At 48.7% G+C, this 20169-nt stretch overlaps 1 non-coding gene across 1 annotated transcript; it reads left to right on the top strand.

Moving 5' to 3' along the window:
* Positions 1-19133: 19133 nt before the first annotated feature.
* On the top strand, positions 19134-19205 carry TRNAS-ACU (transfer RNA serine (anticodon ACU)). The gene has a single exon. It is a non-coding gene; the product is annotated as a tRNA-Ser (tRNA).
* The last annotated feature ends 964 nt before the right edge of the window (positions 19206-20169 follow it).

Raw genomic sequence — 20169 nt, 5'->3', positions numbered from 1 at the left:
ATGTCTCGCTTTTTTCTACTTATGTTTATGCCTGGCCTTTTCCTTGTTACCTTTTTTTGGTGCGCTCGCGATTGGAAATTCTCGACCGAGCCTTGACTGCTATTGCGTTTTTTTTTTCGTGCCGGTGTTTCTTGTCGGGATCAAACCCTCCCTGAATGCACTATCAAAACGTGACTGAGACTATTCCCGTCGTATCTGTGCAGTAGATGCGCTTGTGTGTTAATGCCCATCTGTTACATATAAGGCACAGTTCAGACAAGTTCAAAATAAAGTTGACAGTTCAGCGCAAGTGTGTGCGTCCTCCCTGTGTCTTTGTCTGCTATAGCGCTGCGATTATAATGATGTTTAATAATAGCCGTGTTGGATACCTACGTAGGGCACAACGTTTCAGAACAACCACCTTGAAAATCATGGCAAACCAAAACGCTGTTAACCCAATATAGCTACTGCACTCACCTTCTGAACCAAGGGTTCAGTGGACGCTTCTTCTGCTTTCGCTTGGCCCTTGTTCTCATTGCGTGCGTTGATAATCCTGGCGCTGCTGGTTCGGATTACGTTCGGCAAGTTCCCGCGGATGGCGACGCCATGCTCTTTGTACCAGGCCGCGGTGCTGTCATCCACCACCAGGAGGCGCGTCTCGTTGGGCCAAGATTTGATGCGTTGCACGACGTCCCGATGGCTAGCACCCTCCATGTTAGCTCCGTTCACCTACGCGACCCAACAGGAAGCACGAAACGCTAAGAAGCAGAAAAATACTTTGAAAATATATCGAGAAATGGTGGCTAAAATTAGCATTTAAGAACTTAAAATCACGAGAAAAAAAATGGAGTAGTGCATGTACCTACAAGACATTGCGTGAGTCACCATTACAAGAGCAGTCACTAAATCAGCGCGTTATAAGTCATGTAAGAAGGCACTCAAGTGTCGGTAACGTGCACTCTGTGATATACAGGTCCATTATCGTGGTATCAGCAGAGTAACAATAGTTCAGCAGCGTGGTTGACGACACCACTGTGCGTTACTCGAGTTATGCATGCACGCTATTGTTACCAAAGGGAAACGGTGCACGCATCAGCATTGTACACAGGGGCTTCAGTTATGGTCTCACTCACCCACCGACCATCTTGAAGTTGAGCAAGCAAACCAGGATGCTCAGGATGCATGGCACAATGGCTAGCGTGTGGAGATACTCCAAAGGAAGGACAAAAACAGTAAGCGACACTAATGCTCCACTTTAATGGTATGACACTACAGCTTAATGGGTTGATTGGTCATTTTTTACTTGACATTCATAGATCCCTGGGAGTCATACCACTCCTGACGCCGTGGTGCAGCGGTTAAGCAATGCGCCACTGCCCTGCGATGGCAGGTGCTGCATGATGAAACTTGTGAGACCCAGGTTGCTCATTCCGAGCCACTTCTCGTGACCAATCATTAATACAACCGCTATCTGCCACGGTGGGCAATTTGCGCACAGTCCGGTGGGCAGATTCTGATAACGTCACAAGGTCACGTAACCTACCCGCCCACCTGCTACCTAAGTTGCTTCGCTTGGGGATTTTTCGTGCAGTTTTCTCTTTCGACCAAAGACGCCGAAGACGACGCTTTCTGCGACACGGTACCCTTGACGCTATCGCGTTAAAGCTATGTTCGCAGGGAACCTAAAAAAATTGACAATAAAATTGACCCGTGCCACTAAAGGAAGGACAAAAATTATTGTGGGGCGACGAAAAAGAACGAAAAATAAAGTGTCCCTGCCCGTGCCACTAAGTATAACGGGCTTCCAAAGGAACGACAGTATCACTTGCCACTGTCCGCACGTCTTTTATGCGTGAAATCTGTCCGAGATTGGACGCATCGCACCAGCTAGCCGGTTACAATAGCCGACGAGACGATAGCCAATGCGGACATCGTGACTGGCATGTGCCCTGTACACTGGGGTCATGAACTCCACCGGTACGGCATCGCTAAGGCGAGTATCCAGAGCTTACGCATGAAGTCACGCAGCCCTCGGATCGAGCCCGTAAACTCGACCGGCTGGAGGACGCTCATGGGTGTTTCTTAAGTCATACTCAGGCAATCTCTTGACAGACATTGGAGACACAGACAAGAAGCATTGGTGACATGGTCAAGAATCTTGCTCGTAGAAACAAAATGCGCGAATAGAGGGAGATAAAGAGAAAAAGGGAAGGCACGGAGGTTAATTAGAAGAGTGTTTCGGTTGGCTACCCTGCGCTGAGGCAAAGAAAGAGTGGGCGTAAAAGGGAAGAGGGAAAGGGGTTCACGAGCAAGGATACCAGGCATGGACACTGGCGCTGCAAAGTCGCAATCCGCTGTATAAGCAAGATGCCGGCCTCAAGAAACGAGAGTGCTCTGCACGCCTTGTGGGCCGCCGATCGGTGCTGCCTAGACAGGACGAGGACCAGATAGGGAAGTGGCAAGCGCAGTCATAGGTATATCTGCACCCTTGCCTCACCTAATATGCTCGTGTTTCGTCATCTAGGCAGACATATGCAGCCTGCCGTACAGCAGACAAGTATACTTAATGCGCACCTTAAAATCGTGCAAATCATTTTAACTTGGCCAATGAGGACACATAATGGCCAAGGGGCGCTAACTTCCGTTCTCTGCTCTAGTCCCGCCTCACGTCGTGTCCTCTGTCTATCTGCAGAATGTTTTTTCAGGCGAGATTGTTCCCGCTTCACCCAAAGCACTTTCATCACGTCATTATCACCATCACTACAACTATGTGTACTGCAGGAGTGAGGCGTTCATCATGTATACGGGCATAAAATTAAGCACGGACACACCCTGATATACTCTAACCGACAATCCTCTCTCACCTCGACGATGCGGTCCTTGACTCGAAGACCTGCGGCTTCAGCCGGGCTTCCCTCTTCGACATCGATCACGGTGGGCAGCTGCCGCCGGTTGTCCGCCAACAGTGTGAAGCCGTACCCGTCGAAGTCGGGCCGCCTTACTATGTGGCAGAGCCGAGGTGCGGGAGCGTCCGCCGGAAGTATCGCCTTGTCCTTATCCTTCCGAAGCGACGTCCCCGAAACGTCCAGACGCGACTCTGACCTATCTGAGTCCCGGCGCTGTTCAGTGCCGCCAGAGCCGCCCCTTTCCTTCGTACCCGAAGGGGCAGCCGAATTTAAGTTTACATTAGAACCTGAGGCCCGGGCGCCCATTACTGCCGCGGAGCCGCTCTTATCATTCTGCAAATGAAAGAAGAAAAAGACCCCTACTTACAAGCTCCAAGCAAACTTTAAGCGATAATTCAATGTTCTAGTGTGTTCCACAATTCGTTATGAGGTTACTGGGGCACACTTTCGTAACGTTTCACACAGAAATGGTAGAGACCTTTACGAACGACGAATAATTATTTAAAAAAAAATACCTATTTCTTAATGCATGACCTTCCGTAGTGGTTAAGTGGCAACAGCACTGGGTTGCTGTGCACGAAGTATAACAATCTTATCTCGCTTGGCGCGCACTGGCGCACACAGCTAGTCTATATCACAGCGTACACTGGCGGAAAGTCTCCGTCATTCTGATAAAACCTGCGGGCCCCAAGTCCCTTCATCTTGCAAGTTACACGAGCCTACTGTGTCCAGCCGATACTGTGGTCTGTAAATGCCGAACGTTCGACAAGAGCGTTTGAAGCCACTTGCTGCTTTTTCACGTTGTTAGGGTTGGTTTAGTTTATCAGAGGGGGGGGGGGGGGGTGGGGGGGGGGTTCCTTTCCGTTTTTCGATTACATTGCGCATGTCGTCATGCCTTCAGACCGAATACCAGTAATAATGCTGAGGGGGGGGGGGGGGGGGGGGTTGGAGGTCGTGCTGGTAGGCGTTCCAAAGGCATTACAGTAACACTCACACACGAGGCCTCCCTGCTGCAGACTTACTATAACGACAACATGTTAGGCTGCGTCAGTCCCCTGTAACCTCACCTGATCGGAGCGAGGCACAGCAGGGGTCATCCCGAACAACAGAGCAGCTCGCAAAGCATTACAATGGCACTCCTTTTCTTCTCCGTTTCATCTTGCTTTTCTTCTTCTACATCCTGCGATCGCAACTGTACGCATCTGTCAGCAATAAACTGCAAAACATTACGGGGTTTGAGTACAGATATGGAATCGACAAAGCGACATTTATCCCGAGTACATCAGCGAAACCGTGTTAGCTCGTGGCAGAGACGTACGTCAACATACAGACTCCGTGCTCCATAAGTACACCTTATTCTTCGTGGAAGCAAAGCGTGATCTGAATAACCCGGCCTACTACGGCGGACAGCGTGTCACCTCTCTTCACATTTACAAGATCCGGATGTGAAAAGTGGCCGTTCATGTATTAATACTAGCTCAGTCTAGCTGCCAAAATGCGACAAAGAGCCCGGCGAGAAAGCCGTACCAATATGAAATGTTACTATAGCAGCAGCGGAAAAACAGTAATTCACGAACAACTTCACATTCTAAAAAATAATAATAACTTGTCCCACCATGGTCCTTCTCGACTTGTGCGCCATGCTCCGCCAGCTTTTAATCCCTTATTGTGCTGCTTGATTCTTCTGTTAGGGTCCACTGTGAATCCAATATAAGTGTGCCCCTTGTACTTGGGATTCGTGCAGTAGAGCAGGTAGCAGCCGTAGAACTGCTCGACTTCCATGACCGGCAGACATATACACGTTTCCCTGAACACGACATAAGAGATACTTCAAGTGATCGGTAGTCCCTCCTAAGGTTTGTTAATAGCTAATCGTATGAGTGGACTATCGTTACAGGTGCATTTCGACCGCAACGTCCGATTAGCGCCCTACGGGTACGCTCGTATTTAAATTCGATCTTGCCGCCATGGATGGCATGGATGTGTTAAAAGTGGATGGATGTTAGGAGCATTAGGAGCGTCTTCTTTGAAACGGGCATTAGTGGGTGCTCATATCACTGGCGATATCAGTAATATTGCCGACAAAAAAAAATATCACTTCATTTTTATTATTGCTAACTGCATTATTGTGCAGATCATTTGTTTTCAAGACTTTTGAAGATTAGTACAACTTTTGTGCTACCCCCTGATCATGTACAGTGTTGTGCGTTTTTATCGTGAACACTTTAAAAAATTTCCCCGCCTCAACCGCTGGCTCATTTGCCGTGAAACTGCACACAGAGCATGCGTATTATGGCAACTTTGGTATCGTAGCAAGTTTCACAACGGTGCTTACTTATGGTGTCTTCGGCTGACGGCACTCGTGGAGTTTTCCGCGCACTCGTGCGGTGCCCCACGTTCGGCTGGATGCCACTCGTGCAGTGCCGTGCGTTCGGCTGGGACGAGCACGACACGAGTCACCGTGGAGACCGACGGTGGAGCGCGGTGCAATCCCGTCGTGCAGGTCGCGCTAGCAGACTGTCGCGGGCGGACGATGCTGTTGGCGCAGACAATTCACTACACAGTGGCCGATAGGAAGCATCGACGAAGAGGAAAAAACACGAAGCATCACAAGTGTGCATACTATAAAGAAATGTTGAATATTGTAGCGGCTGCAATGCATTTATTCGCGCTGCAATCATGCAGCCACCGGCCGGTGAGCGCTGTGCCTTGACCGTTTGAAAAAATAAAAGGTTCGTCAATATTTTTAGTGCGGCGGACGGCAAATGCGGTTCATCTGGCACGCCTGCACTTTATGACATCATACTTTTTGTCAACGTGAGCATAGGATAAAAGATATATCAATACAGTGACAATGTGGGGAGCTGAGATTGGATTGAGAATCGTCGGCAGATATATTCGGAAGTCCCTCTAGCTGCTCTAAAGCGTATGCATCAAAACCGGCAAGCATAACGCCGTGGTGTGTCTGACAAACCTGCACAAGCACAGTCACAGTATTTCATGAGCATGGTCGTGGTTCCCGCCTTGCCCACCATCGCTATAAACGCCGTTCCTGCGCATTGCTAGCTGTACAAATATCCGACTGCAGTCGTTGGCGTCGGCTGCTCGTAAGAATGGCCTCCGAAATTTTTGAGAGTCTCGGAGGCCATCGTGAACAGAGGGCAGAAAGAGCAACAGCACGATGAGAATATTTTGCACGTTCGGCTGAGTTGCAAGTGGACGCGCCACTCGTGCAGTATTTGACGTCACTTCCTAAGCACCGGCACGGAGGCAGTGCGGCTCAGCCGAAGACACCATTAGTTGAGCCGTGCATGATGCGAAAACGTAATCGTCTACGTAGAGATCGGCAACCAAAACCCGCAGACGACGCTTTTTCGCTGAAGGGCGGCAGTGGCGCCATCTGTTTTGGGCAGTGGAAACCGTCACGACAAGGCCGCCGAGGCGAGCCTTGCAAACAATATTCTTTAAAAGGTAAAGCCTCGTTAAATCATTTGTTCTGATATTTTTTCGCTTAATTAGTCGAAAATGTTGTAAGCGCTTCAGTAGAAGCAGACGAAACGATGGGACACAAACGAAGAGAGACACGTGGAACACGGCCCAAATCATGGATTCATACCAACTAGACGAATCGACAGAAACAGCATATTCAAAGGGCCCGCGCTCCTTGCAACGCTTCCTCGACGGCCTTGTCGTGACGCTTTGCGCTACCGCAAACAGATGGCGCCACTGCCGCCTTTCAGCGAAAAAGCGTCGTCTGCGGGTTTTGGTTGCCGATCTCTACGTAGACGATTATGTTTTCGCATCATGCACGGCTCAACTAAGTAAGTACCGTTGTCAAACTTCCTACGAAACAAAAGTTACCATAATACGCAAGCTCTGTGTGCAGTTTCATCGCAAATGAGCCAGCGGTTGAGGCGGGGAAACTTTTGAAAGTCTTCACGATAAAAACGCACAATACTGTACATTTAGTAGCATGCAGCTTATAATCAGGAACTTTTGTAAACAAATAAAACTATTCATATTTTTTTTAAATATGCGGATTGTCTCAATAAATTTGCATTGCACATACATTTGGTTGCAGTTTCGTTTTTCTGGGTCATAGTGAACGTTCCTGTTTCATATGAAGTCGCCAAAAACAGAGTGCTGTGCTGTACGCGTAAAGAGGGGTGTTTTCAGAAGCTTACCAAACCAGAATTAGTACCGTCAGAACAACTGAAATAGACTTAGAAATTTTGACCCAGTGATCACATAGCCATTCGAGCACTCGCCGAAGAAGCTCCGCTGTTCGAAATTGACACGGCTTGAGCCATTAACTTGCAATCTTACTCATGAAGCACCGCGCGCAAAAAAAAAAATCGTTAATCTAGCTGCGTGATTTTGAAGGCAACGACTGGCGTAACCATTGCTAGAGCGTATTCTATTACACTACGATCGTGTGCAATGGCGCCCGTGTGCTGTGCGGTGTCAGTGCATGCTGAAGATCCCCAGGTGGTCGAAATTATGCCAGAGTCCTTGTTATACAGATTAAGAGTGTCGTGCTCTACCGACTGATCTGGCCGGGCGGACGAAAATATCACAGATTATTAGAGAACTCTCCAGTACGGCGCCTCTTTCTGCCTTTCTTCGTTCACACCTCTCCTTCATCCCGACTCTCACGGCGCACATGAGGCGTCCACCCAGATGATAGAGAGAGTAACTATACGTCCTCCTCTTTTCTCAAAACCATTTTTCATACGAGGAAAAATTGGGTGGCTCAGTGGTCAGGGCGCTCGGCTGCTGATCTGGAGTTCCCGTGTTCGAACCCGACCGCGGGGGCTGCGTTTTTATGGAGGCAAAACGCTAAGGCGCCCGTGTGCTGTGCGATGTCAGTGCACGTTAAATATCCCCAGGTGGTCGAAATTATTCTGGAGCCCTCCACTACGGCACCTCTCTTCCTTTCTTCTTTCACTCAATCCTTTATCCCTTCCCTTACGGCGCGGTTCAGGTGTCCAACGATATATGAGACAGATACTGCGCCATTTCCTTTCCACAAAAACAAATTATTATTATTATTATTATTATTATTATTATTATTATTATTATTATTATTATTATTATTATTATTATTATTATTATTATTATTATTATTATTATAAAATTGGGAGGGTTTTAACGTGTGGGATTCAGTTCACCGTGTTCATATTGATGCACTTAAGAGAATTCAGTATTTTGCTCCCAGGTTCGTCTTGGGTAAGTACACTCGCTCTCTTAGTTACACTGTGTTAAAGAAAGACCTAGGCTGGGTGTCGCTTTGTGAACGTGTAAAAAATCTACGATTGAAACTTTTTTATATTTACCACAATCAAACGGGAATCTCGGCGTCTTCGTATCTTTATTCCCCTCATTATCTGTCTTCCCGAAAAGATCACAACTGTAAGGTACGACCTTACACCTCTAGGACTGATCTTTTCGAAAAAATCTTTTTATTTTGTTGGGGCCATTGACAACCTTACCTGCGGATGTGGTGTGCCGCAACTCTGTGGAAGGATTTTACAAATCTCTTTCATGCCTCTGGCACTGAGGATTCTTTTTGAATAAATAATAAAGATTAGGACGTGCGAAAACACTTGAGGCACCACCGCCTCAAAGGCAACCGCATGCAAGATCAAGGTCAAAGTTCAAGGTCAAGGGCTAGAGGCTGAGGCTTCATACGTACCCCAGGTTTTTCAGCTTTGCAAGTGAAGTAGTGCTCTCGCACTAAAGAAAAGCAAAGAACGTCCGGAAGGAGAGAGGCGTAGAGTGCATCGCCACATCCCGCCATTATATATATATATGAATCAGTTTTTTGAGGAACGGCCAAAGGCCGGGTCTCTCCCGTCACCCTATCTCTCCTCCGCTCCACCAAGGACCAACTCCGCCCGATCCAATTGATCTGGGTCACTGCGCACTCATCCCATCCAGGGAACGAGGCGGCCCACAATCATGCCCGAGTATACGTCGACCAGGATGTGTTATCGCCCATCCTGCGGACGGCGAAAGATCGTATGGTTACATTTCATGACATAACCATGCACTACCGCTTAGGTAGACTTCTATATCCCCCCGCGCATATTTCTCTGACCAAACCCCAAGAGGCTTGCGGGGAAGCAACTCCAAACGAACACCTTCCCCAACCACGCGATATATGCCCGCATATACACTGGGGTCTACTCTCCCTCCTGTCAACTATGTGGCCAACATGCCACTCTATCCCACATACTCTGGGCTTGCCCTCAGGACTCCCCTCCGCGAAGTTTGCAGCTCTCGAATACAAACCAGTGGGAGGCCGCATTGCTCGGTTCCGACTCGGATACTCAGGTCCGGGTTGTGACAAGAGCCCTAGAAGTCGCCGAACGCCACGGGCTCATGGCCACTTGATGGGGCTATAACCCCTTACCAACTGCTACCTTGGTCGATGAAAATAAAGTTTATCCTCCTCCTCGTTGAGGAACGGACATGACACAATAACTGTCTCACTTCTATACTTGGACACTTCAACCGCGCCGTGAGGGAAGGGAGGATGGTGGGAGTGAAGGAATTAAGGCAGAGAGGAAGAGGTACCATAGTGGAGAACTCCAGGATCTTTAAAGTGCACTGACGTCGAGCACACGGGCACCTTTTGCGTTTCGCCTCCATCGAACGTGGCCGCCGCGGTCGGGTTCGAACCCGGGTACTCCGCCGCAGTAGCCGAGCGCCCCAATCACTGAGCCACCACGGCGAGTTAGATGAAGGCGGCTTTCTTCAATTCATAACCTTTTCAGACAGAGCAAATGGACTCGTGAAGTGTACTGCGACATTCTTTTTAAAGACCCCAAACGGTTGGGCGCCTCCACTATATAGTGCCTTTTGCGCTAATTCTCTGACTCCTTCATCCCTTTCCTCATGCGCTGATGTTGTCCTAAAAAAGAAACAAAAAAAAACCGCGGCGCCTTGCTTCAATGGAGGCGAAACGCAAAAGGCGCCCGTGTGCTGTACGATGTCAGTGCGCGGTAAAGATTCCCAGGTGGTCGAAATTATTCCGGAGCCCTCCACTACGGCACCTCTTTGTTCTCTCACTCCCTCCTTTATTCCTTCGCTTACCGTTCACAGACCATGCTGTTTTGCGGCTGTCGTCCTTTTTTGGTGTCCACCGGCCTCGCTTTCATACCCCACAACTATACCCCATAATAATAATTAATAATTGGTTTTTTGGGGAAAGGAAATAGCGCAGTATCTGTCTCATATATCTTTGGACACCTGAACCGCGCCGTAAGGGAAGGGATAAAGGAGGGAGTGAAAGAAGAAAGGAAGAATAGGTGCCGTAGTGGAGGGCTCCGGAATAATTTCGACCACCTGGGGATCTTTAACGTGCACTGACATCGCACAGCACACGGGCGCCTTGGCGTTTTTCCTCCATAAAAACGCAGCCGCCGCGGTCGGGTTCGAACCCGGGAACTCCAAAACTAATTCTTCGGCGCTAAACAGTGGGTCCTCTATTCAAGCTGTTTTCGATGGCAGTTCCCCCAAAATGGAAAACTTTTACCGTCCCACATTCTAAATGAATTATTAGAAGATCATTTAAGAACCCTAAACCTACTAATGTTATGAAAGCAACCGGCGCCCCGCAATGCAACGAAAAGGCAGGTGTGGGAATATTCTGTCCGCGTCTAAGGTGGTCCTTTTCTCTGCGTCTTCCGGATTACACCCCAATTTTTTTCAAGCAGCGTTTCTGGGAGTAGTGCTTGCTCTTCGCAAGCTACACGTCTATCCGCAGTGGCAGTCATTACTGATTCGTTATCTGTGCTCTTCCCTCGCTTCGCCTGTTGACTCCCCCATCGATCGTAAGCACATTCTTATTTCTGATTCCTCCATATTTGAACCTTGTACATTTAATATGGGTACCCGGTCACGGAAGTACAATAAATGAGGCAAAGGAGTCCCTCGGCGTCCCCGTGTTACCCATCCTCCCGACTACAACGTATATCACAACAGCTATAGAATTCGGTGACGTGTCTTATTAGGCGTGCAAAACAGGCCTCTTTTGAATTTAACTTATTATCAGCAGCTGAGATTATCAACATCTTAGGATAACTGATTAGACAGCAGAAGAAAAAATTCAAGGGGTGGGGTGCCCTTAAATCTCTTCACGTGCGGAAATGCGAAAGCATTTAGAGTACCGCACGCATCGGCATCCAAGAAGGAACTGACAGGGAGCTGCGTAATTTCGTGTAGACGTTTTTCCTTGTCTTTTGTGACGTCACCAGCTCGTCGATAACTTCTTGTTTAGACATGTTCCTATCATCTGACCAGTTGCGCCCCATCATATGACTGGTTGATGACGACACCATAACTGTTACTACCACTATGATTATGTAACTAACTGCTGCTGTCACTAATTTATTACTGCCACACACTATTTTATTATTAATTATCGGTTTTTACATTGTTTAATTAACTATTACTTGTTAATGGCCTAATTATTTCTACTTAACATCACTCTTATCGTTGCTATCTCATGTACACATCGCGTAGTCTCGCCATCAACTGAAGCAAGCTTTCGCAATAAAACAGCCCCATGCCGCCGGTGTGATCCGAACCCACCGGAGGCATGTGGTTGTTTTTTGTTCTGCAGTCTTATCAATTATCTTTAAGCCATAAAATAATATTACACTTTGTTTACAATTAACACCACAAATTGAAAAAAAAAATCCCACATGCTCCTTGGTTTCGGTAACTGTTGGCTTCCGTCACGTATGTCATAACGAGCACATCTTTTCCCTTCCGTTCTTCCCACCGAGAAGCGAGACAGTCACTGTTTTCTTTGCTCAAAAAAAAAGCGCCAATATCATTTAGGAACGTTCGTTCAGTGGGATAACAGGAGGCCTTGTACAAGCATTTCACACCGTACAGAAGGCGATTTACATCAATAACACTTCGTTAATTAGGCTCACTAATTATCTCGCTCCACCAGATGTGCTCCACTGGGGTAGAGGGAGAGGAGGTATATATATACATACGCGCTTCGCCTCACCCTGACCCCTACCTGACCCCTAGTATCTGATTTAATACCTGCTGCATCGTTGGACCCACGATATTGAACTTATTTTTCGAATATGGCGGTATGCTTTGCTTGAGGCACCCTGGCACGGGTCGGCCCGGCATTGCACAGCCTCCGGGATCGGCCCGGGGCATTAGCGCGCGCCATTTCTTTCCATCTTTGCTCTCCTATACTTTAACTCGCCTACTTTCAGAACGCGGCAGCGAGCGTGGTTCGGCTTGAGCCAGTAGGCAGGCCCGTGCACTTTTCTTTCTTCCTATCAGCAGCAGCAGCAGCAGTGTATTGTAGTCGTTATGGAGAGCGCGAAAGAGACGCGACAACGACAGAACGGAGCGAGGTAGAGACAACGCGCTCAAGAGACGCCAGAAGAACGCGCCGCACGACTCGAGAAGCGTCGTAACGAAGGTGCGGCTAGTAGAAGTGCCACGTTCCGGAGTGACTCTTCAACGTTGGAAGAGACCGGTTTGAGTTCTCGAGAGCGTCGGATTGAGACGCTGCGTATAGACGACGTGCCGAGGAAACGAAGCTTTCGCAATTCAACTAGGGTTAACCAGAGCTAAACCACAGCCAATTTTTTTTGTCCATTTGATTGGAGGAAGCTGACATAACTCTCTTCACGTGGAAGATTCATCAACGCGTGAAGCAGGGACGATTTGCTGTTCTGCTCATAGTCTTGTTCAGTTTTAGCGGCTTTAATTTGCTGACCTGGGGCGCGTCTACAGAAAAGCGTTTCATTCCCGTGTGAAACCGAGGACCAAGTTTCGCGTCACGTACACAGCTGTTAAACGGCGATAGTATAAAATAATATTCGCTATTGCGAGACCTTACTCTCTAATAATAATGGTGGTCTGTCTGTCTGTGTCTGTCTGTCTGTCTGTCTGTCTGTCTGTCTGTCTGTCTGTCTGTCTGTCTGTCTGTCTGTCTGTCTGTTGTTGCCAGGAAGAAAGAAATGAAAGTGCACAGGCCTGCTCACTGGCTCAAGCCGGGCCACAATCGCTACCACGTGCACATAGTAGGAGAGTTGAAAGATGGGATAGAAAGACAGGATAGTAAAGACGCGCTAAAGACAAGGCCGATCCCGGAGGTAGTGCAATACCGGGCCAACCGGTGGCGGGAGTGAAGCATCCTTCAAACTCTCCGCCACATTTCCAAAAATAAGTCCAATTGGACCCGTAACAGATACTCTACGGGGTCCGGACTTTCTATTCCTATAATGGTGAGCGAATGGCATGAATACTGCTATTCATTGTGTTGCATACTCCCCTTTTCCTAGCCATACTTCCGAAGCAACTGCAGCGCATGTTATTTTATGAATTATTCTTATTTAAGCCTCCTGGTTGTTTAAGGGCTAATGTGCTTAAACAATAAATATCTTAAAAATTAGGATGAAGTAAAGAATAAGTTAAATACAAGCTACACATACCAACCTGTAAGTGGTTAGGGCGCTCGGCTACTGATCCGGAGCACCCGGATTCGAACCCGGCCGCGGCGGCCGCGTTTCGATGGAGGCGAAATGCAAAGGCGCCCGTGTGCTGTGCGATGTCAGTGCACGTTACAGATCCCCAGGAGGTAGAAATTATTCCGGAGCCCTCCACTACAGGACCTCTTTCTTCTTTTCACTCCCACCTTCCTCCTTTCATTACGGGGCGCGTTCGAATGTCCATCGAGATGTGAGACAATTGCTGCGCCATTTGCTTTCCTCAAAAACCACTTTTCAATTTATTTCGCAAGTTGGCCACAGGTGGCTACGTATACGTGTCGCTTCACGGCGCTTCGTATTTTGGCAGTTTTATTGCTCTCCCATTGGTTCAGCCTATTTTGTAGTCACGTGATCGAACGGTGAGCGCGTGCTCTGCGCTCGCTGAGTTCGAGACGCTCTTTTCTTCCCAGACAGTGGTCGATCGGGAGGTCCGAACTGCACCTTGCTCACTTCCCGCGCTAAAGGCCAAGGAGTGTTTCGCTGAAGTCGGCGGCGCAGGGCTCCGACGCGTCGAGAAGGCAGAGCGAGTAGCAGGTTTTTTCGTTCGAGGTCGTTCAACAGACGGCACCATGGCTACCGGACCAGGAGCAGCACCGGACCTCGTCAGGTGCCGTAACTTGGCCGTGTTACTGGAGGCGCTGGAGTCGCGCGACAACGATGACGACGTGCAGTACGCGTTCTACTGGCCCAGCTGCGAGCGCCTGGATCTCCTTCGCTGGGTTCTGGTCTCGATCGATCCATCGGGAGCTACAGAACGCTACCTGTTCTCCACAGAAGACGTAGTGGAGGTGCGGAAGCGCGTCCTGGACGTGCTCACGCAGATAAAGCACTTCAGTGCCGAGCACTATGCCGAGTTCGTTTACGGTTTGGCGCTGCCTGCGGTTCAGAAGCCCCTGTGGATTCACCTGATGAAGACGGCAGAGTGGGCGCAAAACGAGCTGCTGCAGCAACAGCCGGAGCGTTAGTCGCAGCAGTGGTTGTCTCTGATCGCCGCGCAGATCTCGCGTGGAGAAAAGGTAGACTGGGCGACTCAACAGTGGACCACGCACTGAGTGCTGGACTGGACTGCACACCGTGCGACGCTTGCCAGGCCTTCGATCGTCGAGCTGCGAGTTACGCCGTAACAACGCTCCGCGCCTGTGTGTCTGTGTGTGCATGTGTTTGGTCCAGGTCTGCACTGCGTGCATGCATGTCTGCTGGTAGAAGCAGTGAGGAGAACTTTCGGTCCATCTGAGAAAACGTGCGGCGTACGAGATGATCCTGCGTTTGTAGCGAGCACACTACTGCCTCTTGTATGTTCCGCAAGGCGAAAAAATAAAAAGTGTGAAAATGAGCCTGGCTCATCATTTAACAGCTCCGTCGCTGTGTGAGAGCAAGCCCGCTGAGGGCACCTTGCCCTGCGCACTCGAGTAACGTCGCACGGAGTTACGTGACGGGTGAATTTGAGTATAGATCGCCACTGGCCCTTTATTTATCCCAAAACTCCTTTGCAAAAAAAAAAAAAAACTGCAGGCACACTTTGTGGGCCTAAAGTGTGCATGGCGAAAGCCAACCTGATTACTGTGTCACCTCGACTGCCTGTTACTGTGTTACTATGCTACTTCAACTGTTCTCATGCACCTGTCGGCGCGGATGTCGTCACTGTTGCTATACACAACTGTGCGTACGCCGCGCGCCGCAGCTGCCACGGGCGGGCGGCGCGTCTGACGTCACTGTTGCTATGCGCACATGCGCATGCGCCGTCTGCTGATGGGGGTGAAAGGAGGATGCGCGCCGGTGAGGGGGAGGGTAGCAGCTGGCCCTTCGACAAGATGAGCCGGACGGACCAAGATGAGCCCGACGGACACCGTCACCTCGAGTATGAGCGCTTAAAGGCTTTCGCCTTAAAAGCGCTCCCTGTTCGTCGATATATCACTGGCTGTACTACCGCGTGTGCATGTGTGCTCGAATCAGGGAAAAACCAACAGCGCGAGCGCTCCCATGTTTGTGTAGTACCTTGAGTGCTCTGAAACAGCTCGCAAGAGTACAAAGCCCGCGTTTTTACTCAGCTGTTGTAAGTGGTGGCATCTGGGGATTTGCATCCCTCAGCCACATAGTGCTACGAGTTGCTCAGCTGTGAAAACAATGCAAAACTCGGGTATTTTTAGATATTCTGTTTCTTCATTCTCTTGCGTCGTTGGCATTGGTTGATGGCAACGATGTACGATACTGGAGCCAGCGAATTACAATGTCAGTTGAGCTGTAAATCATGACGTCACAAGTCGCAATTGCCAACGGAACATGAAAATTTCTGTGGAGGATGTATCCGGAGCAGTATAGGAATACATGTCCGTGGTGCGGGGCAACCCCCACGATGTATCATATCATATGGGAATGCATACACAATGTAGCTTTCTGAGGTAACAAAGAGCCAAATGCGGAGCAGTGGGAAGACCGGCTAACCAGCAGCCGGCTCAAGGTCCAAAGGGACCTAGTGAGCCACGCATGCCGTATGGCCAGGGACGGTAATGCCTTGGACTAGGGGCGCCAACCACGCTCAGCCTGGAAGACATCGGCAATCTTCGGGCAAGCAGCAAGACTCCTTTATTAGAGCAATAATGTTTATTCACTCACTCACTCACTCACTGTGGAGGACACGAGGGGCGCAGTAAATGACATTTCTTGTTGGACGATGGAACCACCCTAAAGGAAGGGAGTGAAAGAAGGAACAGGGCTCCGGATATATCTCAACAACCAGGGATTCTTTATTCACTGACGACCCGCCGCGTTAGCTCAGGGGTTAGGGCGCTCTGCTACTGGTTCAGAGTACCCGGGTTCGAACCCGACCGCGGCAGCCGCGTTTCGATGGAGGCGAAACGCAAAGGCGCCCGTGTGCTGTGCGATGTAGCCAGGTGGTCGAAATTATTTAAGCGAAAGCTTTGCTGGCCGCGAACGTCCGATTTCGCCGCGGCGGTTTCTCCGAGGAGGCACATGACGTCACAACGTGCGCCTCGCCGCGCCTTTCCTCAAAATCCAATTTTCAGTTCTCTCTTTCTTCTTTCCCTCCCTCCTTTATCTCTTCCTTTACGGCGTGGTTCAGGTGTCCACCAGAGATATGCGAGACGGTTACTGTGCGATTTCCTTTCCTCAAAAACCAAACAAAACAACGGAGCCGACGGCGTTCATAGAGTTCATTGGCGTTGACAACTTTGCAAAGGCCGTTCATTTTCACGAAAGGAAAGGCGCACAACCGGCTCCGTGGGTCAGTCGAGACCTCAATCTCGCTTTCATGTATATGGCGTTGCTGTCCAACTGCAAAAGCGTGCTTTGATTGCGTTCCGCACACTGGATAGGCAGCGCGCCCTCCCTGCCACCCTGGGAGGTGGCATGCAGTTAATGGGTGATCGCGAGAGATTGATCACCAAATGAACGCTGCGGCCTAGCTATTGCTGCAGTGCCGCATGTCAGCCACAACGCTGTCAGCGCTAACGCATTCAGGCCACACCTCTCACCACCGCCACATGTATCAAAGCACGAATGAGGCGTCCGCATAACCAGGGAGCCAGTTATGCGCCCTTCCTTTCCTCAAAGCCATCGCCGTCTAGAACATTGTCAACGCCAATGCCAATGAACACAGCGAACGCCGACATCTTTCGCTTTGTATATTCTGGATTAGCTGAACTAACCCACATTCATTTTTCCGGAGCCCTCCACTACGGCACCTCTTTGTTCTCTCACTCCCTCCTTTATTCCTTCTCTTACCGTTCACAGACCATGCTGTTTTGCGGCTGTCATCCTTTTTTGGTGTCCACCGGCCTCGCTTTCATATCCCACAGCTATACCCCACAACTCCACAACTAATTCTTCGGCGCTAAGCAGTGTGTCCTCTATTCAAGTTGTTTTCGATGGCAGTTCCCCCAAAATGCAAAACTTTTACCGTCCCACATTCTAAATGAATTATTAGAAGATCATTTAAGAACCCTAAACCTACTAACGTTATGAAAGCAACCGGCGCCCCGCAATGCAACGAAAAGGCAGGTGTGGGAATATTCTGTCCGCATCTATATAAGGTGGTCCTTTTCTCTGCGTCTTCCGGATTACACCCAAATTTTTTCAAGCAGCGTTTCTGGGAGTAGTGCTTGCTCTTCGCAAGCTACACGTCTATCCGCAGTGGCAGTCATTACTGATTCGTTATCTGTGCTCTTCCCTCGCTTCGCCTGTTGACTCCCCGCATCTTAAGGACATTCTTATTTCTGATTCCTCCATATTTGAACCTTGTACATTTAATATGGGTACCCGGTCACGGGAGTACAATAAATGAGGCAAAGGAGTCCCTCGGCGTCCCCGTGTTACCCATCCTCCCGACTACATCGTATATCACAACAGCTATAGGGTTCGGTGACGTGTGTTATTAGGCGTGCAAAACAGGCCTCTTTTGAATTTAACTTATTATCAGCAGCTGAGATTATCAACATCTTAGGATAACTGATTAGACAGCACAAGAAAAAAATCAAGGGGTGGGGTGCTCTTAAATCTCTTCACGTGCGGAAGTGCGAAAGCATTTAGAGTACCGCACGCATCGGCATCCAAGAACGAACTGACAGGGAGCTGCGCAATTTCGTGTAGACGTTTTTTCTTGTCTTTTGTGACGTCACCAGCTCGTCGATAACTTCTTGTTTAGACATGTTCCTATCATCTGACCAGTTGCGTCCCATCATATGACTGGTTGATGACGTCACCATAACTATTACTACCACTATGATTATGTAACTAACTGTTGCTGTCACTAATTTATTACTGCCACACACTATTTTATTATTAATTATCAGTTATTATTTTGTTTAAATAATTATTACTTGTTAATTACCTGATTATATCTACTTAACATCACTCTTATCGTTGCTATCTCATGTACACATCTCGTAGTCTCGCCATCCACTGAGGCAAGCTTTCGCAATAAAACAGCCTCATGCCGCCGGTGTGATCCGAACCCACCGGAGGCATGTGGTTGTTTTTTCTTCTGCAGTCTTATCAATTATCTTTAAGCCATAAAATAATATTACACTTTGTTTACAATTAACACCACAAATTGGAAAAAAAAATCCCCTATGCTCCTTGGTTTCGGTAACTGTTGGCTTCCGTCACCTATGTCATAACGAGCACCTCTTTTCCCTTCCGTTCTTCCCACCGAGAAGCGAGACAGTTACTGTTTTCTTTGCTCAAAAAAAAAAAAGCCCCAATATCATTTAGAAACGTTCGTTCAGTGGGATGACTGGAGGCCTTGTACAAAGCACACCGTACAGAAGGGGATTTACATCAAGGAGCACTTCGTTAATAAGGGTCACTAATTAGCTCGTTCCACCAGATATGCTCCGCTGCGGTATATATATATATATATATATATATATATATATATATATATATATATATATATATATATATATATATATATATATATATATATATATATATATACACATATATATATGCGCGCTTCGCCTCACCCTGACCCCTACCTGACCCCTAATATCTGATTTAATACCTGCTGCGGATCGTTGGACCCAAGATATTAAACTTATTTTTCGAATATGGCGGTGTGCTTTGCTTGAGGCACTCTGGCACGAGTCGGCCGCGGCATTGCACAGCCTCCGGGATCAGCCCGGGGCATTAGCGCCCGCCATTAATTTCTATCTTTGCTCTCCTATCCTTTAACTATCCTACTTTCAGCAGCCCCGCCGCGGTGGCTCAGTGGTTAGGGCGCTCGACTACTGATCCAGAGTTCCCGGGTTCGAACCCGCCCGCGGCGGCTGCCCTTTTATGGAGGAAAAACGCTAAGGCGCCCGTGTGCTGTGCGATGTCAGTGCACGTTAAAGATCCCCAGGTGGTCGAAATTATTCCGGAGCCCTCCACTACGGCACCTATTCTTCCTTTCTTCTTTCACTCCCTCCTTTATCCCTTCCCTTACGGCGCGGTTCAGGTGTCCAAAGATATATGAGACAGATACTGCGCCATTTCCTTTCCCCAAAAAACCAATTATTATTATTATTACTACTTTCAGCACGCGGCAGCGAGCGTGGTTCGGCTTGAGCCAGTAGGCAGGCCCGTGCACTTTCCTTTTCTTTCTTCCTATCAGCAGCAGCAGCAGCAGCAGCAGCAGTGTATTGTAGTCGTTATGGAGAGCGCGAAAGAGACGCGACAACGACAGAACGAAGCGAGGTAGAGACCACGCGCTCAAGAGACGCCATAAGAACGCGCCGCACGACTCGAGAAGCGTCGTAACGAAGGTGCGGCTAGAAGAAGTGTCACGTCCCGGAGTGACTCTTCAACGTCGGAAGAGACCGGTTTGAGTTCTCGAGAGCGTCGGATTGAGACGCTGCGTATAGACGACGTGCCGAGGAAACGAAGCTTTCGCAATTCAACTAGGGTTAACCAGAACTAAACCACAGCCAATTTTTTTTGTCCATTTGATTGGAGGAAGCTGACATAACTCTCTTCACGTGGAAGATTCTTCAACGCGTGAAGCAGGGACGATTTGCTGTTCTGCTCATAGTCTTGTTCAGTTTTAGCGGCTTTAATTTGCTAACCCGGGGCGCGGCTACAGAAAAGCGTTTCATTCCCGTGTGAAACCGAGGACCAAGTTTCGCGTCACGTACACAGCTGTTAAATGGCGATAGTATAAAATAATATTCGCTATTGCGAGAGCTTACTCTCTAATAATAATGGTGGTCTGTTTGTTTGTCTGTTGTTGCCAGGAAGAAAGAAATGAAAGT

This window comes from Amblyomma americanum, chromosome 2 (assembly GCF_052857255.1).
Source record: "Amblyomma americanum isolate KBUSLIRL-KWMA chromosome 2, ASM5285725v1, whole genome shotgun sequence".
Classification (NCBI taxonomy): Eukaryota; Metazoa; Arthropoda; class Arachnida; order Ixodida; family Ixodidae; genus Amblyomma; species Amblyomma americanum.
The sequence above is the reverse complement of the archived record's forward strand: the minus strand, read 5'-3'. Positions and strand labels throughout refer to the sequence as shown.